At 40.0% G+C, this 20,546-nt stretch overlaps 1 protein-coding gene and 1 long non-coding RNA gene across 4 annotated transcripts in view; one reads left to right on the top strand and one right to left on the bottom strand.

The window, feature by feature from the left end:
* The window catches only part of SNTB1 (syntrophin beta 1), a 239,037-nt gene that overhangs the window by 39,271 nt on the left and 179,220 nt on the right, over positions 1-20,546 (top strand). The gene's annotated exons all lie outside the window — the stretch shown is intronic.
* Positions 1-20,546, bottom strand: part of LOC144283247 (uncharacterized) — an 83,673-nt gene that overhangs the window by 28,892 nt on the left and 34,235 nt on the right. For 2 of the 3 annotated variants that reach the window (XR_013351670.1, XR_013351672.1), the window contains exons 2-3: positions 18,369-18,461; positions 18,150-18,232 (exon numbers count right to left, since the gene is read on the bottom strand). This is a non-coding gene — a long non-coding RNA (uncharacterized LOC144283247). Of the gene's footprint in view, positions 1-12,598; positions 14,455-18,149; positions 18,233-18,368; positions 18,462-20,546 lie in introns of those variants that run through there. The other variant, XR_013351671.1, reaches the window with a different exon arrangement.

Genomic DNA, 20,546 nt, shown 5'->3' with positions numbered 1-20,546 from the left:
AATGAGTAATCAGATTCAGTTCTCTGGGATCCGTGGTAACGGTGGCTTCTAAACGTGGGTATCGTCCTACTGAAACTGAAAAAATTCTGAGAAGTTGGGAGAAACAGGTTGCTTTTGAAAAAGTATCTGAGATATCTTTGTAAAGGACTGTTTGGGTTCTTTTCCAGTGGTTTTATTTTTATTGAGGACCAGTAGTCTATAAGTTGAAGGTCACATGTCTTTTTCCGTTCCAGCTACTGTAACAAAATCCCACAGACCAGGTACCTTATGAATAATAGAAATTTATTTCTCACAGCTCTGGAGGTTGGAAATCTAGGATCAGGGCGCCTGCATGGTCAGATGAAGGTCCTCTTCTGGGTTGCAGACTTCTCAGTTGGATCCTCATAGCAGAAGGAGGGGCAAGTGTTCCTTCTGGGGTCTCTTTTTAAGGCACTCTCATGACCTAAGCACCTCCCAAAGGCCCCCTCTCCTACCATCATTACCTTGGGCATTAGGATCTCCACATACAAATTTTGGGAATCAGTCCATTGCAACATGGATAGCTGGAACCTAGCCTTTATGTGAATCCAGTGTCCCATTCTGAGTTACAATTTTAGTAAAAAGAAACCCTTCCACTAAAAGTCTCTGGTTGCTCCACGGAATGTACTATACCTATTTAGAATTCTAAGTATAAAGATTACATAGTGGTTTGGAAGCTGCAAAGTGATGAGTTTGAAGAAGCCAGCTCCAGCTGCATCTACGTTATGATCACCACTATATATATGGAGAAGGTCTAGGAGAGAGCTCTTCAATTAAATATATTTGATGTACCTAGGTAATGGAATATGTTCAAAGATTTCTTTTCCTTTTAAAATTTTATGTGCTGTAAAAAAATTAATTTAAAAAATGACTTAAAATAGAAGAACTGTGTTTGGGTAAGGCTATAGGCCACCATTTGTTCTCCCTTGTGGGCATGGTCCAGGCCAGCTTTTGCATATGAACCTGAGCTTCCTATTTGCTACTCTGGAGAGTGGCATGGAATACCTGGCTTTTCTTAGAGTTTAGTGTAGGAGTGGGGTAACTATGGCCTATGGGCCAATTCTGGTCTCCCTCTTCTTTTTGTTTGTTTATCCACCCCGGAGTTAGAGTGTTCACTATTTGCTGTAGCTATAGGTGTCAGAGGCTAGATTTCCTTTGATATCCTTGTTTTTGTCCTTCCCGTTGTCTTAAGTTTCCCTAGAGACTCCTTTGGGGGTTGGATCTGAGCCTTGCATTTCTTTTCAGTTCTCTCCTGTTATTATACAGGAACCCTGTTGATGTGGTATGACATAGGGTCAGCGAAGGACTCTGTTATCTGGTGATTGGGTCTCAGTCCTCAGTGAGTTTTTAATCATTGGAGATTTAAGAGCTTTTTAATTTCTTTTTCTGTCTATATTTTTTGTCCATCTTTCCTGTTGGGTTGACTAACTTTTGTAGGCATTCTTTATAGTTTTAGCCTACTATTAGTTGCAAATATGTTTCCCATTTGTCTTTGGGCTTTGTTTATGGCTTTTTTTTTCCATGTGGAGAATGAAAAAAAAAGATCAATAAATTTGATTGTATAAAATTCTTCACAAGTGCTTCTCACAAGTTTTTTCACACCATCGGTGAGACAGGAAGCCAGAAGGGGCTCAAGTTGGGTATTTCCTTTCTCTCACATCAGTTATGCTCTGGTAAAACCCTAGTCAGTGGTTTAGACTCTGGTAAAATAGTTTCCATTGAAGGCAGGTCTTGTTAAGGAGAACAGAACTGTCTGGGTATGTTTCAAAATGGTTCCTTTACCTTCCCTCTGCTGGAAGCATGAGGAGAATTTCCACCAATCTTCACAGTGAGAAGCTATATGGAGTTCCTTAAGATAAAACCCAGGCTATTGTAGGGACCCCTCAAGGCTAGGCTCCAAGAGTTTTTAATCTCTCAATATCCAACAATTAATAATTAAAGGATAGTTAAGTATTCCTCCCCAGTGCTGGCTCCAGCAGAGCTTCTATTCCAAGTAAGATGTGATTCTCTGTATCTGCCCATCTCTCTAGTTTTGAAGGGATTGATTTGCTTTGTGATCTCAGTTCTCTAAGGGACCTAAGAAGAGTTGTTGGTTTTCAGTTTTTTAGATTTTTTTCTTGTTGTGCGGATGGGAGTGATGACTTCTGATCTCTTTGCATGTCAAATCAGAAACTTAAATTCGCCATTCTTGTTATGTACAGCCTATGCTAAGAATGGTTTCTGTATTATTAAATGGTTGAAAACAATATTTCGTGACATGTAAAAATTATATCAAATTCACATTTTAGTATCCAAAAATAAAATTCTACTGGGACATAGTGACTCTCATTCATTTGTGTATTGTTTAATGGCAGAATGGAGTCATTGTGACAGAGACTATAGCCAACAAAGCCTAAAATATTTACCATCTGATGCTTTACAGGAAAAGTTTGCTGAGCACTGGGTTAACCCATTCTGGTCACGAGTCCTGGGTAAGTTCAAATTCTTTGGTGTTATGCTTGAGTTGAAAATCAACAGTTACTGAGGACCTACGAAGTGTTGGAAAGGATTATTACATTCAGAGATGAGTGAAGACATAGACCTGCCCACAAGGAACTTATAGGCTTGTGGGGTATACTGGAGGGCCAACCAAATAAGCATTTATTAGACTGGTTCAGAATGAAAGACATTGGAGTTAGTCTCGGACAAGAGAGAGTCCGTGGATCCCAGCCTAAGGGCTGGATCTTCTTAGGAGCACCAAGGACACTGCTGCAGTTTCTGACAGAGCAGCAATTGTTAACTTTACGGACTCCCAGTGATAGCTGTGGTCCCTCAGTATTATAAAGCCTCTTCTGAATATGCATCACTATGTTCAATGTGATTTTTAATTCTTAAGGTATCAAGAAGTGACTCCCACTTTGGGGAGGAGGTGGGCTCATTTGTGAAATAAAGATTCAAAGCAGACCGCCAATCTCATCTCAAGAAGTCATGACTAATGGCCAGGGAAAACTTCTAAGTATTCATAAACAGGTAGAAATGCTTGAATAGTTTTAGGTTGGTCTTAACTCTGTTGGCCGTGTCTCCACCCACTCTGTCCTCTAAACCCTGCTTTGGGTTTCATGTAGAAAAGAGGCTAAGCCACAAACTGTTGAGCTTGTGTATATCCTCTAATACTGGGTGGGTCTATTATGATCTCCATCGAGAATAGGAACTCGAGAACTCTTGGCCACAACTGGTTATAAACTCCTTCATTCCTTATTGTTATGTACAACAGCTGTAAGACATCAGAAATACTTCCTCATCTTAAGTGGGTTGATGCTAAGGAGGGTCTGTGCTGGCCTTAAAGAATAAGATGGGTGCAGGCAACAAGTAGATACACAGTCTAGATTCCCTTATTCATTAAAGACAACTTCCCTGAGGAAAGTGAGGTGACCACACTAGCCTCTTGAGCCCCCTTTGGAGGCCATAGCATTAAGGTTTGCAATCGAGTAGTAGCTGTGAGTCTGTCTGGCTGTCCTCCAACTGTAACCCTGGCAGCATGTTCAGTTCTATAAGGGACCTAAGAAGAGTTGCACACTGTGCCATGGTTTGGCATGGAAACAAAGGTAAATTCTCTTGCCTCCCTCTTGGTTTTTTTTTTTTTTTTTTTACCAGAGTGATTGTGCAATCTCCCCAGGAGGTCTTGTAAGTGGGCCATTGCCACATTCTCTCAGTTGTTAATGGGGTTGGAGATAATGAAGCAAATGACCCATGCAGAAGTGACTGAGGCACAAATGAAGGGCATGTTCTTGACCATCTTGCAGCTCTCCTAGAATTTAGACTTCGGAGGAGTACCAAATCAGTGTGCAGAGATCACCTTAATTGAGAACTATGTCTTATATTCTTCCTTAAATATGTCCAGAGGTGGGTAACTCATGCCCCCATCTCAACCTATGTGCATTGGGGTTCACTAATGATTATGCTAGGGTTCTTGTGGTTGCAAGTGCAGAATCCAACTCAAACTAGTTTGGAAAAAAAATCAACATTCTTTAGCCCTCTTGACAAAACTTGGGAAGGGTAGGTTTCAGGGGTGAGCAGAATGGAGGTTTGAATACTACAAATAGGTCAATTTCAGTATCTCCAGCCCTCTCTCTGCCTTCTTTACAATCCTCCTTCCCTCTCTTCATCTGGGATTTTCTCTGCTCTTCTTCATTCTTTCAGATTGGCTTTCCCCACTTAGCAGAACACTCAGCCCCTGGAGTAACTTCCCAAACTCCCATGTACATCCTGCTTCATGATTATAAAGAGTTTGATATTTGTTCTTTCCATTTCCTTTGTTCCCTGTGCGGAGGAGAGACCTGGATCACTTAACTTCCATCGAGTGTCTATACCTCTGCAGGTCACAGTGGCCAGGAAGGAAGGACGCCCCCATGTTGTGGTTGGAATATGGGAGAGCTTTTCATAGATGAAGGGAAGAGGATTAGGCCAAGGAAACTAGAAATGGACATTAGAAACATCTTGGGGGATTTGGAGTGCTTTCATGAATAAAAATCTGGTTGCTCTACTTCTTAATTTTACCCTCCTTTGAAACACAAAATGAATTAGTTCTTTATTCTTTGTGACCTTTCAAATACTTGAATACAGCTGCCACATCTGGCCACTTAGCCTGATTCAACAATCTCCTGGCCCAGGTGTCCTGTCTCTGAGTTACTCTTCACTCTTCTTTTGAGCTCCAGCAGGATCTTCTTGGACTCCTTCACTCTTTTTCTTCAGCCTCCTCTTCACCCTGCCATTGTACCTCACCCTGCTCCCATCCCACAATTCCCCTTAATCATTGCTCAGTGGCCTTGGCAGCTGAGAACCTATTACCCAATATCATGTAGGAATGTGGTCCTTTCAGTAGAAAACAGGTTTGGGGACCTGATAGATCTGTTTTGAATCCATCTTTCCCCACTGAGTGAAAGTGTGACCTTGAGAAATTGAAAATTAGCATTTTGCAATGTTGTTAGAGGATTATGGACTAATGAATACCTACCCACCTTGTCCCCAGCCCAAAGCCAGGCATTTGAGAAAGCACCAATAAACTGTGGCCATGGTTACTGTCAATTCTGACATCTCATAGGAAAGGGATATGTAGTTAGAGACCTCATATTCCATCCTGTACCATGGAGCAAAAGATGAGATTCCTCCTATATAGAAAAGACAACTTAGATTCCTCCTATGTAGAAAAGACAACTTAAAGATGTGACTGAACTATACAGGCAGGCAAAAATTGGACCTTGGAACTTAAATTTCTTTATCCCTCAGGCCTTAGATTTTAATCTCTGTGCCACAGGGAATATAGCAGTTGATTTTCTCTTTGCTTTCTATCTCAGGTCCTAAGCTAATTGTCTTGAGGAAAATAAAAGCTCCATTACCTCAAGCTAGGGAATTGGACAGAATGTGATTTCCATCTAGGTCAGCTACTATAGACCCTAAAAGTAGAAATGATTCTTTCCTGGGCTTTACTGCAAGTGCCAGCCCAACTTGTTCAACCCAACCGAAGAAAGATGGTTTTCATGTTATTACTTTTACGAGGTACCTTGCATTTGTGGCTCTCCATGTGTTGGCTCTAGCTTCTCCAGCTTTAACTCCTTTTACCCTCTTATAATCATCTTCTGCCCATTCAGATAAGGTTCCCAAAGCCTGCCTTGTGAATATAAGCACCCTCTGAAATTTTCCCACATCATTACCCAAGTGGGTGTCCTGCACCAAAATAAATCTGTCCACCTTATGCATCCATCCATCCATATCCATCCATCCATCCATTGAATAAATTATAATATTTGTTCTCATCTATTCTTATTGTTCTAATCCAGTACTAGAGATGCAGATATGAATAATATCAAGTTTCTGGCCTCATGGAGTCTACATTTTAATGAAAGAAACAAAACAAACACACATATAGATACTTTGATGCTGGGTGCATTAAGTATTATTTTGAAAACTAAAGCAAAGATAGAAAAGAGAAAATGATACTGGGGTTGGGGAGAGGGGAGGGAATGACTATTTTAGATAAGTTCATCATGGATTCTGGAATCTTAACCATTTGGAGGATTGGGAACTGGAAGGTTATCTAGTCCAGAATACCTCCTAATTTAGGGATCTCTTTGACAGCATCTCTGAAATATAATGAGCCATAGAGATAATATACCATTGCTCTTAAGAGCATAGGTCTTGGAATTAGATTAACCTGGGTCTGAATTCTAGCTCAATCACTTGTTACAACTTCCTTCCATCTCAGAGATGTGATTTTTAAATTTTATATATATATATAATATAAATATTTTTACATTTATATATTATATATAATATATAAAATTAATGTTATATATTTATATGCTTATATGTATACTTATATAAATGATATATAAATCAATATATTTTAAAATATATAATTAATATATTTTATAGATACATATATGTATGTATATTAATTATATAACATTTATTTAAAATAATATATAATATATACATATGTGTTTGCTTTTTGCTAACCCCAGTGTTTCTAGGAACTTTAACTTAACCAAGTAGCCTGACCTGAGATCAAATTGGATTTTTCATTACCTTTTTGTCTAATGAACCAAGTAAACCTACCCTTCTACTAGGCATGGCTTTTGTTAATTATCTTTTTAAATTTGATGTTCTTTTTTTCTTACTTTGCGTGTTGTTTTTAATGAGACAAATACATGAGGTAGTGTTTCAGGGAGGTTTGTAGGCAAGAGCAAATGAGGTTGTCACCAATAATAGGTAGCAGATTGTAATGCCAATATTCCCTAGAACATGTTAAGTGACACGGTGAGCAGTGTGCTGCGTTGCCCCATTTGTGGTTAACTGCTTTAAGCTAGAACAAGATGAATAAATGAGAATGGGTGAGAAAAGCTACCAGATTATAATTGCTGACATTTATTGGGCACCATTGTGAGCAGACACTGAACTAGACCCTTAACCTGATATTTCTTTTAATCCTCATACTCTTATTATCCTCATGTTATAGAAAAAGGAATAGAAGCTTACAGAATTTAAGTAGGTAGCTCGGGATGATATAGCTAAGAACTAATTGAACTGCTATGTTGAGAACTTGTTTTTATTTTTAATAAAATATTCTATTGGCGTACACAAGGGAATAAAGCTTTAATCATGAGCCAGATGCATGAGGGAAAAGGAAAAATGGGGCCAGCTGTAAGACCAGACATTTTCTTCCAGTGCCAAGAATAGTATTTTCACCTCTGCAGGTAGAGACACAGTTGTGGGGACAGACCTCTTACATAAAAAGCCTAACTTTTAAGATGTACTTTGTATGGCTATCTGAAAGAGTTGTATAAAAAAGTGGAAATAAACACATGTAAGGAGTCACTTGAAGGGCTTCATAAAACCCTCCTGTCCCAAATTACGTCCTCTGCCAATGTGTCTGTCTAAAATTCTTTTGTTAGTGATAATACCCTCATGTGGTTTTTCAGGTGTCCTGTTAATGTGGACAATACATTCACAGCCTATCAAATTTCATCAAAATTCAATTTGTCTTTTCACATTTACTCCCAGTGTTCCTTACCCTGAGATCACTTCGGGCCCTCACTTGACCTTCTGCTTATATGCCGTCTCACTTCTTTCTCCCCTCCAGCAGAACGTCTCCATTCTGTGACTGTCCTTCCTTCTTTTGTTCTCCAAAGCTGCAGTGGGTGATCATTGGTTTGTCATTAGATGGAATCCCTTAACCCTAGACGAGGAATCCTTTCCTTAGGAAACACCGTTGTAATGTTGAAGGAACTAGCTGATTCTGTGCATTTGGGATGCCTGAATTGTAGTTTGGGTCAGAGGTCTGGCTGCAGGGAGGGGGCAAGGTTCTTTTCAATTTACCAGAAGCCTTTCCACATTCTTAAATCACAGCTCCCTTTGCTTATGCATCAAGCTGGTTCTGCTTGTAAAATAGAAGCCAGCTCTTCATTTTCTGCCTGACGTCTCATGACAGATGGAAATGTCCCTTCTGCTTCTCATCCTTATCTCTCAGCATCCTTCTTCTCTGAACAAATGAGCATTCGTGACCCTTTGTGAGTCAATTCTGTTTAAACAGAAGGCCAGATACACCTTGGTGTATTCAATTATTTTATAATCAGGTCCCTTTTCTGCAGCTTCTTTCCTCTAAGGGTCAGAGCATGCTTTACAAACTGTATTGGCAACATTATCAAAAGTCAGAGCAGTGACTGGCATTCGAGGACTGTGATTTAGGAGAGAAGAAACATGAAAAGATGGATTTGATTTTGGTCAAGGAATGATAAGCACCTTGTGGGTTACCTGCAGAGGGTGACACCAAGGGAAACCAGATCAACAAATAAATCACTAATGAAAGAGTTTCAGTTGGTGTTGGGGCAGTTGGGAGCCCACCGAGTTGTTTCTTGTTGCAGACACTTAGCAAATCTCTATGGATTGATTAACAGTATAACTGCATTAATTCACAGTAGTTGTTCAGCCCCTGGTATGTGCCAGACACAATATTTGTCCCACCCTGGGCATCCAGAGGCTTGGGATGCTGCCGTAGGATGCAGTAGTGAATGAATATGCCATACTGTTTGCCTTTAAGAAGCTTATGTGTAGACCTATGAGATGAATAAACATGATAAAGATGATTAGAAGAGATGAGAAAAAGAAGCAAAATGAAGATGAAATCCGAAGAGCAGAAGTTACAAACTGGCATATTTATAATGGCCTGCTCAGAGTTTAAAAAGTAAGTGTTCTTTTGTCAATATTGAAAAATTGAGAGATCATACACACACACACCTTAGATTTTGAGCTGCTTTTGAAGAGCTCAGATCTACTAACATTAGCCCAAATTCCCATTGTAATGACTAGTTGAAGCTGAAAAGCCTTTTAGGTAGGACAGACTGTCTCTGATTAGACACATCTTCCCCAGCCCCACCCAATGTACAATACAGCCAGGTTCATTTATACACAAGTGACCCTCTTTTGCAAATATACCTCTTTGCCTGTCTAGCGTTTAAGTTGAAAGTTTGCTGCTTTGAAGTGCAGGAGGGAATGAAGAAGGAAGGTGTCAGTCCTATTTTGAGAGGTGTCAGAGAGGAAGTGACTATTGGTGTTGTTACAAGCTAAAATGTTAATTACATGGAAAATGGTGGATGGATTTTCCCCTACAGAGGAGATCTGAAAAGGAAAAACAAGCAAATGCCTGGGAACTGTGAGCTTTTGCCTGAAGCATAGTGTTGGGGAAGGGATGGGAGAGAGAAGGAAAGATCAGACCATTGTGGGGCTTTGCTGGGCAAGCTAAGGAATTGGTGCACATTTATAGCATCTTTCTCTCTGCAACACCCTCTCCCCAAAGACACTAAGACGATGAATTAAAATTCTAAAAATGAGTTAAAGATAAAGCCACTTAATTACTAAGGCCAGAATCCTGAGGCATTCCTTGAGTCTTCTGTCTCTATCCCTTCATGAATTTATTTATCAAGCCCTGCCAGTTCCACCTTCTAAATATTCCTCAATTTCCACTGCTCGCCATCTTTATTCTGTTGTGTTGACTGCATTCCTTCCAAGGCTCTCAGCAGTTCCCAGATGTGCTGCTTCTCACCTCACGGCTTCCCACATGCTGCCTCCTTGCCTAGATCTTAATTTCCCTTTGACAAGCTTTGGCCCACCCTTTAGATTGCAGTGTAATTGTCACTAACTCAGGGCACCTTACCCTGACCTGGCCCCATTCTCTACTCCCTCCTCCCCCCCACAAGATTAGGTCTCCCTGTATATGTTCTCAGAACGTCCTTATGCATCTCCACCCTGGAACATATAACAGTTTTATTACTTGTATAATTATCTGCTCAGTGGTTCTCACCATCTCTCAACTGTAAGCTCTGAGAAAACAAGGGCAAGTTGCATCTATCCTGCCTATTGGGTCACCTGCCCCAACCCCAAGCAGGTGGCACAGTGACTACTGCACTGTGTCAGCAGCATTGTCACTGTGGAGTTACAGTTGTAAAATAATGATCAAAAACAATTGCTTGGCATGGTAGTAATACTGTGGTATAGTAATAATTGCTGCCATGTTAATTACTGAGGAGTAATGACATTGTGGCTCTGTGAGCAAAGGGACCTTGTTTATATTTTCATTCAAACAGCAAATAATGAGGCTCATTCTGTGCCTAGTTTTGTTTTAGGTGCTAGGGATAGAGCAGTCTCTTTCTGGGGTGTATTTTATTTTATTTTATTTTATTTATTTTATTTTATTTTATTTTATTTTATTTTATTTTATTTTACTTTAAAGATTTTATTTATTTATTCATGAGAGACACAGAGAGAGAGGCAGAGACATAGGCAGAGGGAGAAGCAAGATCCCTGCAGGGAGTCCATTCTGGGACTCCATCCCAGGACCCCAGGATCATGACCTGAGCCAAAGGCAGAGGCTCAACTACTGAACCACCCAGGGGTCCCTATGGGATGCATTTTAATAAATACATAAATGAAGGAGAAATGAAGGGATGAAAGGAGGGAAGGAAAGAATAAAGGAAGGAAGAAAAAGGAGAAGGGAGGGAGGAAGAAGGGAAAGAAAGAAGGAAGAATTATTACCCTAAGTAATGGAATAAGTTGTCTCTGGTAGAGAAGTTTGGCCTGGAAAGATCACATGAGATTTCTTAATACTTCTTAATAATGAAAATCATCAGGTCTATGATTGATTTATTTGAAAAACTGAAACTGGAGGTTTCTGTTCACGTCCCGTGATTGCTGGAGATTTACAAAGTAAAAACTTTAAAACTTAGAAAGAACCATTTGATGGCTTTCTCTTTTGTTACTGTTGTTGTTTTTTTATTTTTATTTTTTCATTTAATAGCTTTCATACAAGGACTTGGCCAGCCTGTACATCTAAAGAGGAAATAGAACCTAGACAAATGAGGAGTTCTCCAAGTTCACAAGTAGGCACTTGGCAGACAGGGATCCTGAGGCCAGCACAGACCTCTCCATGCTATTTCAAGCCAATGGCATGTGTGGCAGCTGGTAAGCCACCTCTCGGCTTTCAGTGGCAATATAAAGATGAGAAAGATATTTGGTCCCCAATTTCCCCTCAGTCTGTTTCAGTTTTCTTCTTTACAAACCTATATCAACATATTTTCATAAGACTTTCAGAATAACCAAAATACCGAGCCATCAAGCACAAGAGAGGGCCTCTTCACAGCTCACAGACGACCACAAGATACTGCCAGAGAAGTAGAATAAAATGTACTTGGTAGATAAACAGAAGGAACGTAGTGGTTTATGTAGAGAATATTGATCCAACTCTTGACATGCAAAGATCGATAAATTTAAGTAGTCTTAAAGAAAAAAAAGATTTGGCTTCTCAGTTAGCAGTCTGGTCAACTAATAACAGACAATGAAAGGAATAATTTAAGACTTAAGCCTGAGATGCAACTAGATTCTGCAACCATGCATGGAAGAAAGAGAATGCTTATGCTGTCTCTCTTACTTCCTCCTGCAATCATGGGGCTGTTGGAGGTTTGCCCTAGCAGCTAATTTAAAAAGTTGGGGAGAACAGATCATTGGAAGTACTTGCTAGGTATAAGCTCTGACCCAGACCTCCTTGACTAACCCCTGGAAGGCTGTCCTCTGAATTTTTTTCAGGCATTCCCTTGATTCAGAGTTAAAAAAAAAAAAAATCAAGCAAACTAGAAGATAGTATTATAACCAATGTTAGAAATAATAATATTTTTATTACTTACATTTATCTTATTAGTAATAGCTAGCCTTTACTATTTTCCTTTTGGGTGCAAAATACTGTACTACCCACTACATATATAATTAGTAACAATTACGAGGTCAGTACAAGGTTGGGAATATTATTTCTAATATTTTTAGAAAAGGAAAATATAAGCGCAGAGAGATAGGTGTAAATGCCTCACTTGGGGTCCTGCAGCTGTGAAGTTACATGGCTGGGGACTCAGATGCCTGAGGCTGTTGTCCCCACAACATGCTCTGTAAAACCAGAAGGCAGTGAAACAAACCTAGGTCTGTCTGTCTGTCTGTCTGTCTTTATTTATTTATTTTTAAAGATTTTATTCATTCATGAGAGACCGAAAGAGAGAGGCAGAGACATAGGCAGAGGGAGAAACAGGCTCCCTCCAGGGAGCCTGATACAAGACTTGATCCCTGGACCCCAGGATCATGACCCAAGCCAAAGGTAGATGCTCAACTACTGAGCCACCCAGGCATCACAAGCTAGGTCCTTAATGCCATTCTAGTCTATTGCTGGGCACCAAAGTAGTAATAACAGGATCCCTGGAAGAAATTTTTGTCTTTGATTTTTCTTTGGAATTCTCTGCCTTGAAGTTACACAGTAAATTCAAGAAACTGTTTTTCCTTCCCTGGGCGGTTCCAGAGCCATCCTGTGGCCTCCTGATGCACGAATTTGGCTTTCCCAGACAGCAAATCACTTCACCATCCCCCTTCCTCTCTGGTCTTCACGATTCCTGCGTATGCCAGATGCTTCAGAAAACAAATCCTTTGTGTTGAATTTCCAGACCACAATTCCCAGACCACGGAAGGATGAGGACCGAATTTTTTGTGTTCCGTCATCTTTATTTCTGTGCATATATTTTTAGAGCAAGTTAAAAAGGAGAGGGAGGAAAAACCCACTCCCAAACAAACAACTCCCTGATCTAAATACAGAGAATGCAGGAGTCTTCACGTTCAGGGGAATGGGACAGGATGTCAGCTGTTGCTACAACAGGCAGAGCTTGTTTGAATAGAGTCAGAGTGTAACTTCTCTAAGAGAAGGCCATTGGATTGCCAAGAAGGGAGTGCAAGGTTTGGGTGACTTAGCGAAGTGAACAGGTATTCTTTTGCAAGCATCCAGTAGTTAAAATTCTGGCAAACAAGTCCTTTCAACATCTCATTCAACAGAAAATGCCTAATAACGTATAAAATGTATTTCTTGTGGGGAAAAAAATAGAGGGAAGAAGAGGGAAAAAATAATCACTTTTTGTCTCTCCACACAGAAACAACTACGTTTAAATAATCGGTATGTTTTTCTAGGTTATTTTGTTTGTATAAGTACCTATGGGAGCATGGATATGCTGATATATATTTTTAAAGCAAGGATAGGGCCACACTATATATTCTGTATTGTCACCTGCCTTTTTTACTTTAAAATATACCACCACAGACATCTTTATTGGGAAAAAAGAAAGAAGAAAGGAAAGGAAAGGAAAGGAAAGGAAAGGAAAGGAAAGGAAAGGAAAGGAAAGGAAAGGAAAGGAAAGGAGAGGAAAGGAAGAAAGGAAGAAGAAGAGGTGGGGAGGAGGGGGGGAGAGAAGAGGAAAAAAAAAGAAAAAAATTCATGATTATTCTTCATTGCATTAGAGTACATCTGGAAGGAATGAATATAAAATAGTTGTTGACTATATATGTTGCTTTCTACTTACCTATTACAAAGTATCCATGTTGACATACTAAATCTTTATTCAACTCTTAATAATTTTCTTAGGGTAAATTGATAAAAGTGGCTGAAAGCTCTGCATATACTCATGATTAAACTGCCTTTATATGCTCCAGATTAATCTATGTGTAGCATCTATTAGGGTTTGGTTTGTTCAGGAAAAACTCTACCAACATTTTAAAAAATAGTAATAAGATTAAAATTAAAGGAAAACGTTAAACCCATTGAGCAATTATAGCAGTACATTTCTATTTACTGATAAACAATGGAATTAATGCCATATCAAACATATTAAGAGTAACTGAAAAGTTATTTTGTAACTGAATGAGTGAGATGATCCTTCTTCTCCAGAAGAGTCGGCCCGCAGGCTGGAAGAAGGACCAAGACAAGTGACAGTTCATGATCATCTCCTTGTGTAGCTCTAGGAACCCGTACATCTTTCTAGTTCAGGGAATTGCATTAACATTGATCTTTGCTTAAATGGATCTGTCTGCTTTAAGAGGGAAATGAGAAATACTAGCAAATTTTTAGTGTGAGAGAAGTAGATGAACCTTCTTTCAAGGCTGATTTAATCAGCTTCTCTTCCTAATAAATCTGGAAATAAATGGAAGCAAAGACATGAATTTCCCTGGCACATTACCTTTTTGTAGGAAGGATTTCCTGAGCAAAAAAAAAAAAAAAAAGAAAAAAGAAAGCCCGATGTTTCTTTCATTGGGCCCTATGGTATAACAACAGTACTGTTGCCCTGGTCTGAGACATACAAACTAAAACAAAGATTCTAGCAATTTCAGTACCACCTGCCAACATAGTAATGATGACACCCACAAAACTCACAGAGTCCTGCCCCTCTCAGTGTGCCTCAGTCGCTGGACAACTTGCTGTTAATTTAATGGTGTATTCAGAGATTCCAAGAGGGTCTCAGTTTATCAGGAGATGGAGAATCACTACTTGCACCTTTGCTGCAAATCAGGCTCCATGAGATGTGTGACTTCCTCCGCGGATGCACAGCCCTGTAAATACAGACCTGTGTGTGACCCTTCACTCAGCTTTCTCCTAATATGGTCTGGTTACTCCAGCTTGCATTTACAGCCATCAGTTACCTAGAGTGATGCTGGCCAGGTATCAGAACATTGATCGAGAAGCCAAGGAAACCGTGTCACGTGTGTTTTCATAATTACCTCTGTGTTATTTGCAATTTCCAGACTCTGAGTGATAATGAAACACAGTCAGATGCTCGGTGTCATTTTAAGATCTGTGTCTTTTGAAGATTAAGCCTCATTGGGATTGCCCTCACATACTCTGTTCCTATAAATCAGAGGTTTCCTTTAAAAAAAAAAAGATTTTATTTATTTATTCATGAGAGACACACAGAGAGAGAGAGGCAGAGACATAGGCAGAGGGAGAAATAGGCTCCATGCAGGAAGCCTGATGTGGGACTCGATCCCAGGACTCCAGGATCACAACCTGAGCTGAAGGCAGACGCTCAACCACTGGAGCTACCCAGGCCTCCCAAATCAGAGGTTTCCTTGCAGTACATTTGAACAGAAAGATCCAGAAAGAAGAATTTCTGCTTCCATAATGCAATCACTGAGAACCCAAAGGCTCTGGGCCAAGTGGCCAACTCCATACCTTCCTTAATATTCATAAGAGAAAAAGCAGGTCTTTTAATTTGCATTTTGGGTTATGTTAGTGGAACGACCAGATACCCAGCAGGCAAGTGAGAACACTGGATACTGTACCTGTCTTCCATGAACAGCTCGAGTTTGTTATCCTAAAGGCAGAATGGCTCTATTGTCCTAACATCTGCTCGTAGAACCTCTTGACCTTTTCTTAGGAGTTTTGTTGACTTGAATGTACACAAGAATTACATTAAAAGTTTGCACATATGGTGCCATGTAGAAAACATTGAGAAATTTCTCATCCTTCAGGACTTTTGCCTTAAATTTTAGAACCAAATGGCAGCCCCCACCATTAGCATGCAGTGAGCTTTCGCTCTGGTTCAACAGTGACTCTGTCACATGGTTATGCATACACCTAATGGTCTCCAGTTTCCTGATAAGTGACTATTGATTGTTCCCTTGTCTGTTCAGGCTGCTATAAGAAAAAATTATAAACCGGGTGGCTTATAAACAATAAATATTTATTTCTTGCAGTGGTGGGAAGTCCCAGATCAAAATGCTGGCACATTCTAATGTCTGGTGAGAGCCCACATCCTGGTTCATACACAGCTGTACTTTCACTATGTCCTCACACTGCAAAAGGGGCAAGGGAGCTTTTCTGGGCCTCCTTTATTTTTATTTTTTTATTTTCTGTTTTTGTCATTCTAAAAAAGTTTAATTCCAGTAGAGTTAACATACAGTGTTGTATTAGTTTCAGGAGTTCCATATAGTGATTTCAGCAATTCTATATCTTGGGCCTCTTTTTTTAGAGCGCCAATCTCATTTATGAAGAAGCAGCACCTCCCAGTGATTTCAACAGTTCTATCTCTTGGGCCTCTTTGATTAGAGCGCTAATCTCATTTATGAAGAAGCAGCACCTCCCAGAGGCCCCATCTCCTAAAATCATCACCCTGGGGATTAAGATTTCGAAATGGGAATTTTGGTGTGGGGGGGACACGAATATTCAGTCCACGGCAATTGTAAAAGCAAACATACAAAAGGCTTTTTAGTCATTTGATTTTAAACCACTTTAGTTACAGTATTTCCTGATCCTAACACCTAATAGATGCAATGTCGATGGAGGACAAAAAGAACAAAACAGACTTTCCGATGCAGAATTGTTTGCCCACCTTCGATGGTATCTTTAGAATACAGCATCCTTGCTTCCTCCATGCTTTTCTGTGACTGCAAGGGTGGTTCACACTCTTTTTCTGTAGGTGTCATCTTTCCCTAAATGCATTTTTTTGCATTCATCTTCATGGAAGGGGCAGCCCTTCCTCTGGTGTCCCTCTGCAGGGCAGCAAGAGAGCTTCCTGTAGTTTACCTCTACCTCACTTTACATTTCTTTGGAATGTCTCATTTTTGCACACTTAGAAATCTATATACTTTCTCTCTTCCCAGTCATTATTAAAAACCTGAATTGAGAGTTGCCATAAGTCTGATCGCTGGGGTCACTATTGATTTTACTTGTCCTCTCACTCCTCCCTTCCTCTTGCAAGAGCCACTGGAGAGCCCTGGCTTAGTTTTGAGAAATACATGCTGTGTTTGGGGCCTTCTCTGACATGTATATAGGATTCCCCATCAAAAGCAACAACAACAACAGCAGCAGCAGCAACAACAACAAAAATCTATCAGTCTGATAATTTCCAGAAAGAGGAAGGAAATTTCTTACTCTGAGAGGCAGATCTATGATTCCAGTCTGTGATCATTTAAAGCTCCTGAATGGAACAACCTAATGAAGTGCCACCCATATGTTTTGAGAGAGTTAACAAATATCCAAAAAAGGGGAGAACTTCTACCCCAAAAAGAGGAGGAAGCTTCTACTCCTACAGCTGGGGCAGGATGCTTAGGGGCATCCTATCAATGAATCTCTCCACCTTCTGTAGAAAAATAAATGACCTCAGATGAATGTGATGCTGTCGAAAACATCCTCCAGGACTGGTGAGCCAGTTACCTGTCTCAGTAATTCATCCCTTACTCAATAATCCTGCATCAGTACACTTTTCCTTATATTTCATGAAAATCCTTTTTATTTCTTTTCAAACCAACACAGCACAATGCCCAGGAGAGGCAGAAGAATGTTTTTAAAGGCACAGATTTCTGCCTTAAAATGTTTTCTTTAAGCCATTGGCCATAAATTATTAGGCAGTGTTTTAAAGCTTGACTGGCAAAGGACTTGTTTTCTCTCTCTCTCTCTCTTTTAAAAATTTGAATATCTTTGATTTTGTTCTCTTATTTGCACAGGCTTGTTATCTCCAATTTTTTTTTTTTTTATTATCCAACCCATTCAGGTGTTTATTCTATCTGCCCAGCCACTGTAGATATTTGGGTTTGTGACTCTTGAGTTAAACCCTTACTTTCTCTGGACACCTGGGTGGTTCGGTCGATTGAAAGTCTGCCTTCGGCTCAGGTTGTGACCTCAGGGTTCTGGGAACGCATTGGGCTCTGCGTTCAATGGGGAGTCTGCTTGTGCCTCTCCCCCTGCTCATGCTTACATGCATGCTCTCTCTCTCAAATAAATAAATAAAATCTATTTTAAAAAAGTAAACTCTTACTTCCTCAACATTTTTTATTTTATTTTTATTTATTTATTTTTAAGATTTTCATGAGAGACAGAGAGAGAAAGGCAGAGACACAGGCAGAGGGAGAAGCAGGCTCCATGCAAGGAGCTTGATGCGGAACTCGATCCCAGGACCCCGGGATCACACCCTGAGCCAAAGGCAGATGCTCAACCGCTAAACCACCCAGGCATCCCTCTCAACATATTTTATAAAAGGCAGTCTTTATATGTATCTCCTACACATACCCAACTTTAATCTTGACTCTAGGATAGTTTTGAAGAATGAGGAGTTACTATGATGTATTTTTCTCCCATATAGTTAGGTAAGAGGTGGCAGTGTTTGCCAATTTCCATGGTGTAAACACTCCCACTGTGCTTGCTGCCAGGTACCAAGACGAAGTCATCAAATACTGACTTGGGAAGATATGCACATGATCTGTTATGCAAGCCAGCTCCAGCACACTACTATTTATTGCCACCATCATACGTATGATCTTGATTTATTTCCTCAGATATGAGCTGATCAGATGAAGAGAGTATTTGATCATGGCAATGGACAGAACAAAATACCTAGAGAAAAAGAAAATACATTTTTCAGGCAAATCCTAGAGTTATATAAAATATGAGATCAGCAGTTTTTTTCTATACAGGGCCAAAGAGTAAATGTTGTAGGCTTTGTAGGTCACATATGCTTTTTAATACATACTTGTCCCTCTTCTTCCTCCTTTTTCCTTTTTCTCCTTCTTCCCCTCCTCCTCCTCCTCCTCCTCCTCCTCTTCTTTCTATGCTATTTTACAACCTTAAAAACAAAACAAAACAAAACAAAACAAAACAAAACTATTTTTAGCATACAGGCTCTACAAATGCAAGCCAAGAGCCAGACTGGCACATGGGCTATATAGCTTGTAGACTCTTTATATAAGAGTAAATAAATAAATCCAAAAAAAGGGGGGGGGGGACCCCTGGGTGGCTCAGTGGTTAGGTGGCTGCCTTTGGCTCAGGTCATGATCCTGGGATCCGAGATCGAGTCCCAAATCGAGCTCCTGCGAAGACCCTGCTTCTCCCTCTGCCTATGTCTCTGCCTCTGTGTGTGTGTGTGTGTGTGTCTCATGAATAAATAAATCTTTAAAAATAAAAAAGAAAGGTAAAAAAGTGGAAGATGCTCAGATTCACATTTTTAAAAATCAGAAGGGGGTAAAATACCACATTATATGGTTACAGTTTTAATCATGTATATCTGAGTACCAATGCAGAAAACATAAATCAGTTACCTAGAGATTTTTAATTCAAAGAAATAAAATCATTCAATAGTTGCCATCAAGACTTGGTCATACATCTGGATATACATCTGGGATATGATCATGTGAAGAAATGCCTCATCTAAGAGAAAAAGAGCTGTAAGAAGTGGAAGTGGATACATTGAACACCAAGAACATGCATCCTTGTGTGCAAACTCATGGCTTGACATAAGGGTATGGACAGAAGCTGAGAGAATGTTACTGTGCCTAAGTGATTAACAGCTTGAGCTGTGGAGGCACCTGGGTAGCTCAGTGGTTGAGCGTCTGCCTTTAGCTCAGGTGGTGATCCTAGGGTCCTAGGATTGGGTCCCGCATTAGGCTCCCCACAGGGAGGCTTCTTCTCCCTCTGTCTATGTCTGTGCTTCTCTCTCTGTGTCTCTCATAAATAAATAAATAAAATCTTAAAAAATAAAAAAAACAGTGAGCTTGAGCTGTGGATTCAAGTCCTTGCTCTGTTGCTGACTACCTGTGGTGTAATCAGCCTTACAAATCACTTGGGCTTGAATAGTGCTCCTAATTCTTCTTCAAATTTTTGCCTTCCTCACAAAGAGGGGAGTGTTGCTATCCTTCCTATTTTGCTGGTTAGGAGGTGGGGGAGGGGGTCCTAAATGCCAAGTGACTTATTCAAGATGGCCAAGTTAATGGAAGAGTTGGGGCTGGCATGAATGAAAAGGATGCAGAACCCCCATTTCTACATCTGTAAAATGGTAGTAATAATTGTAACCACTTCATAATGATGCCATGAAGATTGAGTAAATAGATTTGATGTGTTGATAATGTGTCTGGTGCATCTAAATGCTCTATAACTATTAGTCATTATTATCATCTGACTGCAAAATCCAGCAAAGGAAATGGGTGATGCCTCGTTGAGGGATCACTCTATACAAGAAAGATGTAGAGGTGATAGAGAATCTGAACTTGGATGCTTTATTGTGTAAAATAGAAAATAGAGCATATGCCATGTTCTTGACATGACAGCTTTTCATGGCTCAGCATACATGGAAAGCATGATCAGGGCGTGGCTGCTGTAGACTTCACCTTGTCTTCAGCCATATTTATTTATTTATTTTTAAAAGATTTTATTTATTTTATTCATGAGAGACACAGAAAGAGAGAGAGAGGCAGAGACACAGGCAGAGGGAGAAGCAGGCTCCATGCAGGGAGCCTGATATGGGACTCGATCCCACGACTCCAGGATCAGGCCCTGAGCCAGAGGCAGATGCTCAACCACTGAGCCATCCAGGCATCCCTTCAGCCATATTTATGTCATACATTACTCCTCTTCCCTTCCAGCCCTTCTCATGTGACCAAAATTAAAGAATCAAAATTTGAAAAATGGAAAGGGGGAAGAATCCAGTGTCTTGCCTATGGCAAACACAGATCATAGATTTTTTTTTTTTTTTTGGAAAGGAAGCAGGCAGTTGCTTTCCTGTTGAATTTCTTTTAGTCTCATTAGGTGATTTTTCCTGGGACTGGATTGGTTACTCTGGGAATATGGGTTCATGCCTGACTGCATCTTTATCACCCATGCCAGCCCCAACTCTTCCATTAACTTGGCCATCTTGAATAAGTCACTTGGCGTTTAT

Source organism: Canis aureus, chromosome 14 (assembly GCF_053574225.1).
Source record: "Canis aureus isolate CA01 chromosome 14, VMU_Caureus_v.1.0, whole genome shotgun sequence".
In the NCBI taxonomy this organism is placed as follows: Eukaryota; Metazoa; Chordata; class Mammalia; order Carnivora; family Canidae; genus Canis; species Canis aureus.
The sequence above is the reverse complement of the archived record's forward strand: the minus strand, read 5'-3'. Positions and strand labels throughout refer to the sequence as shown.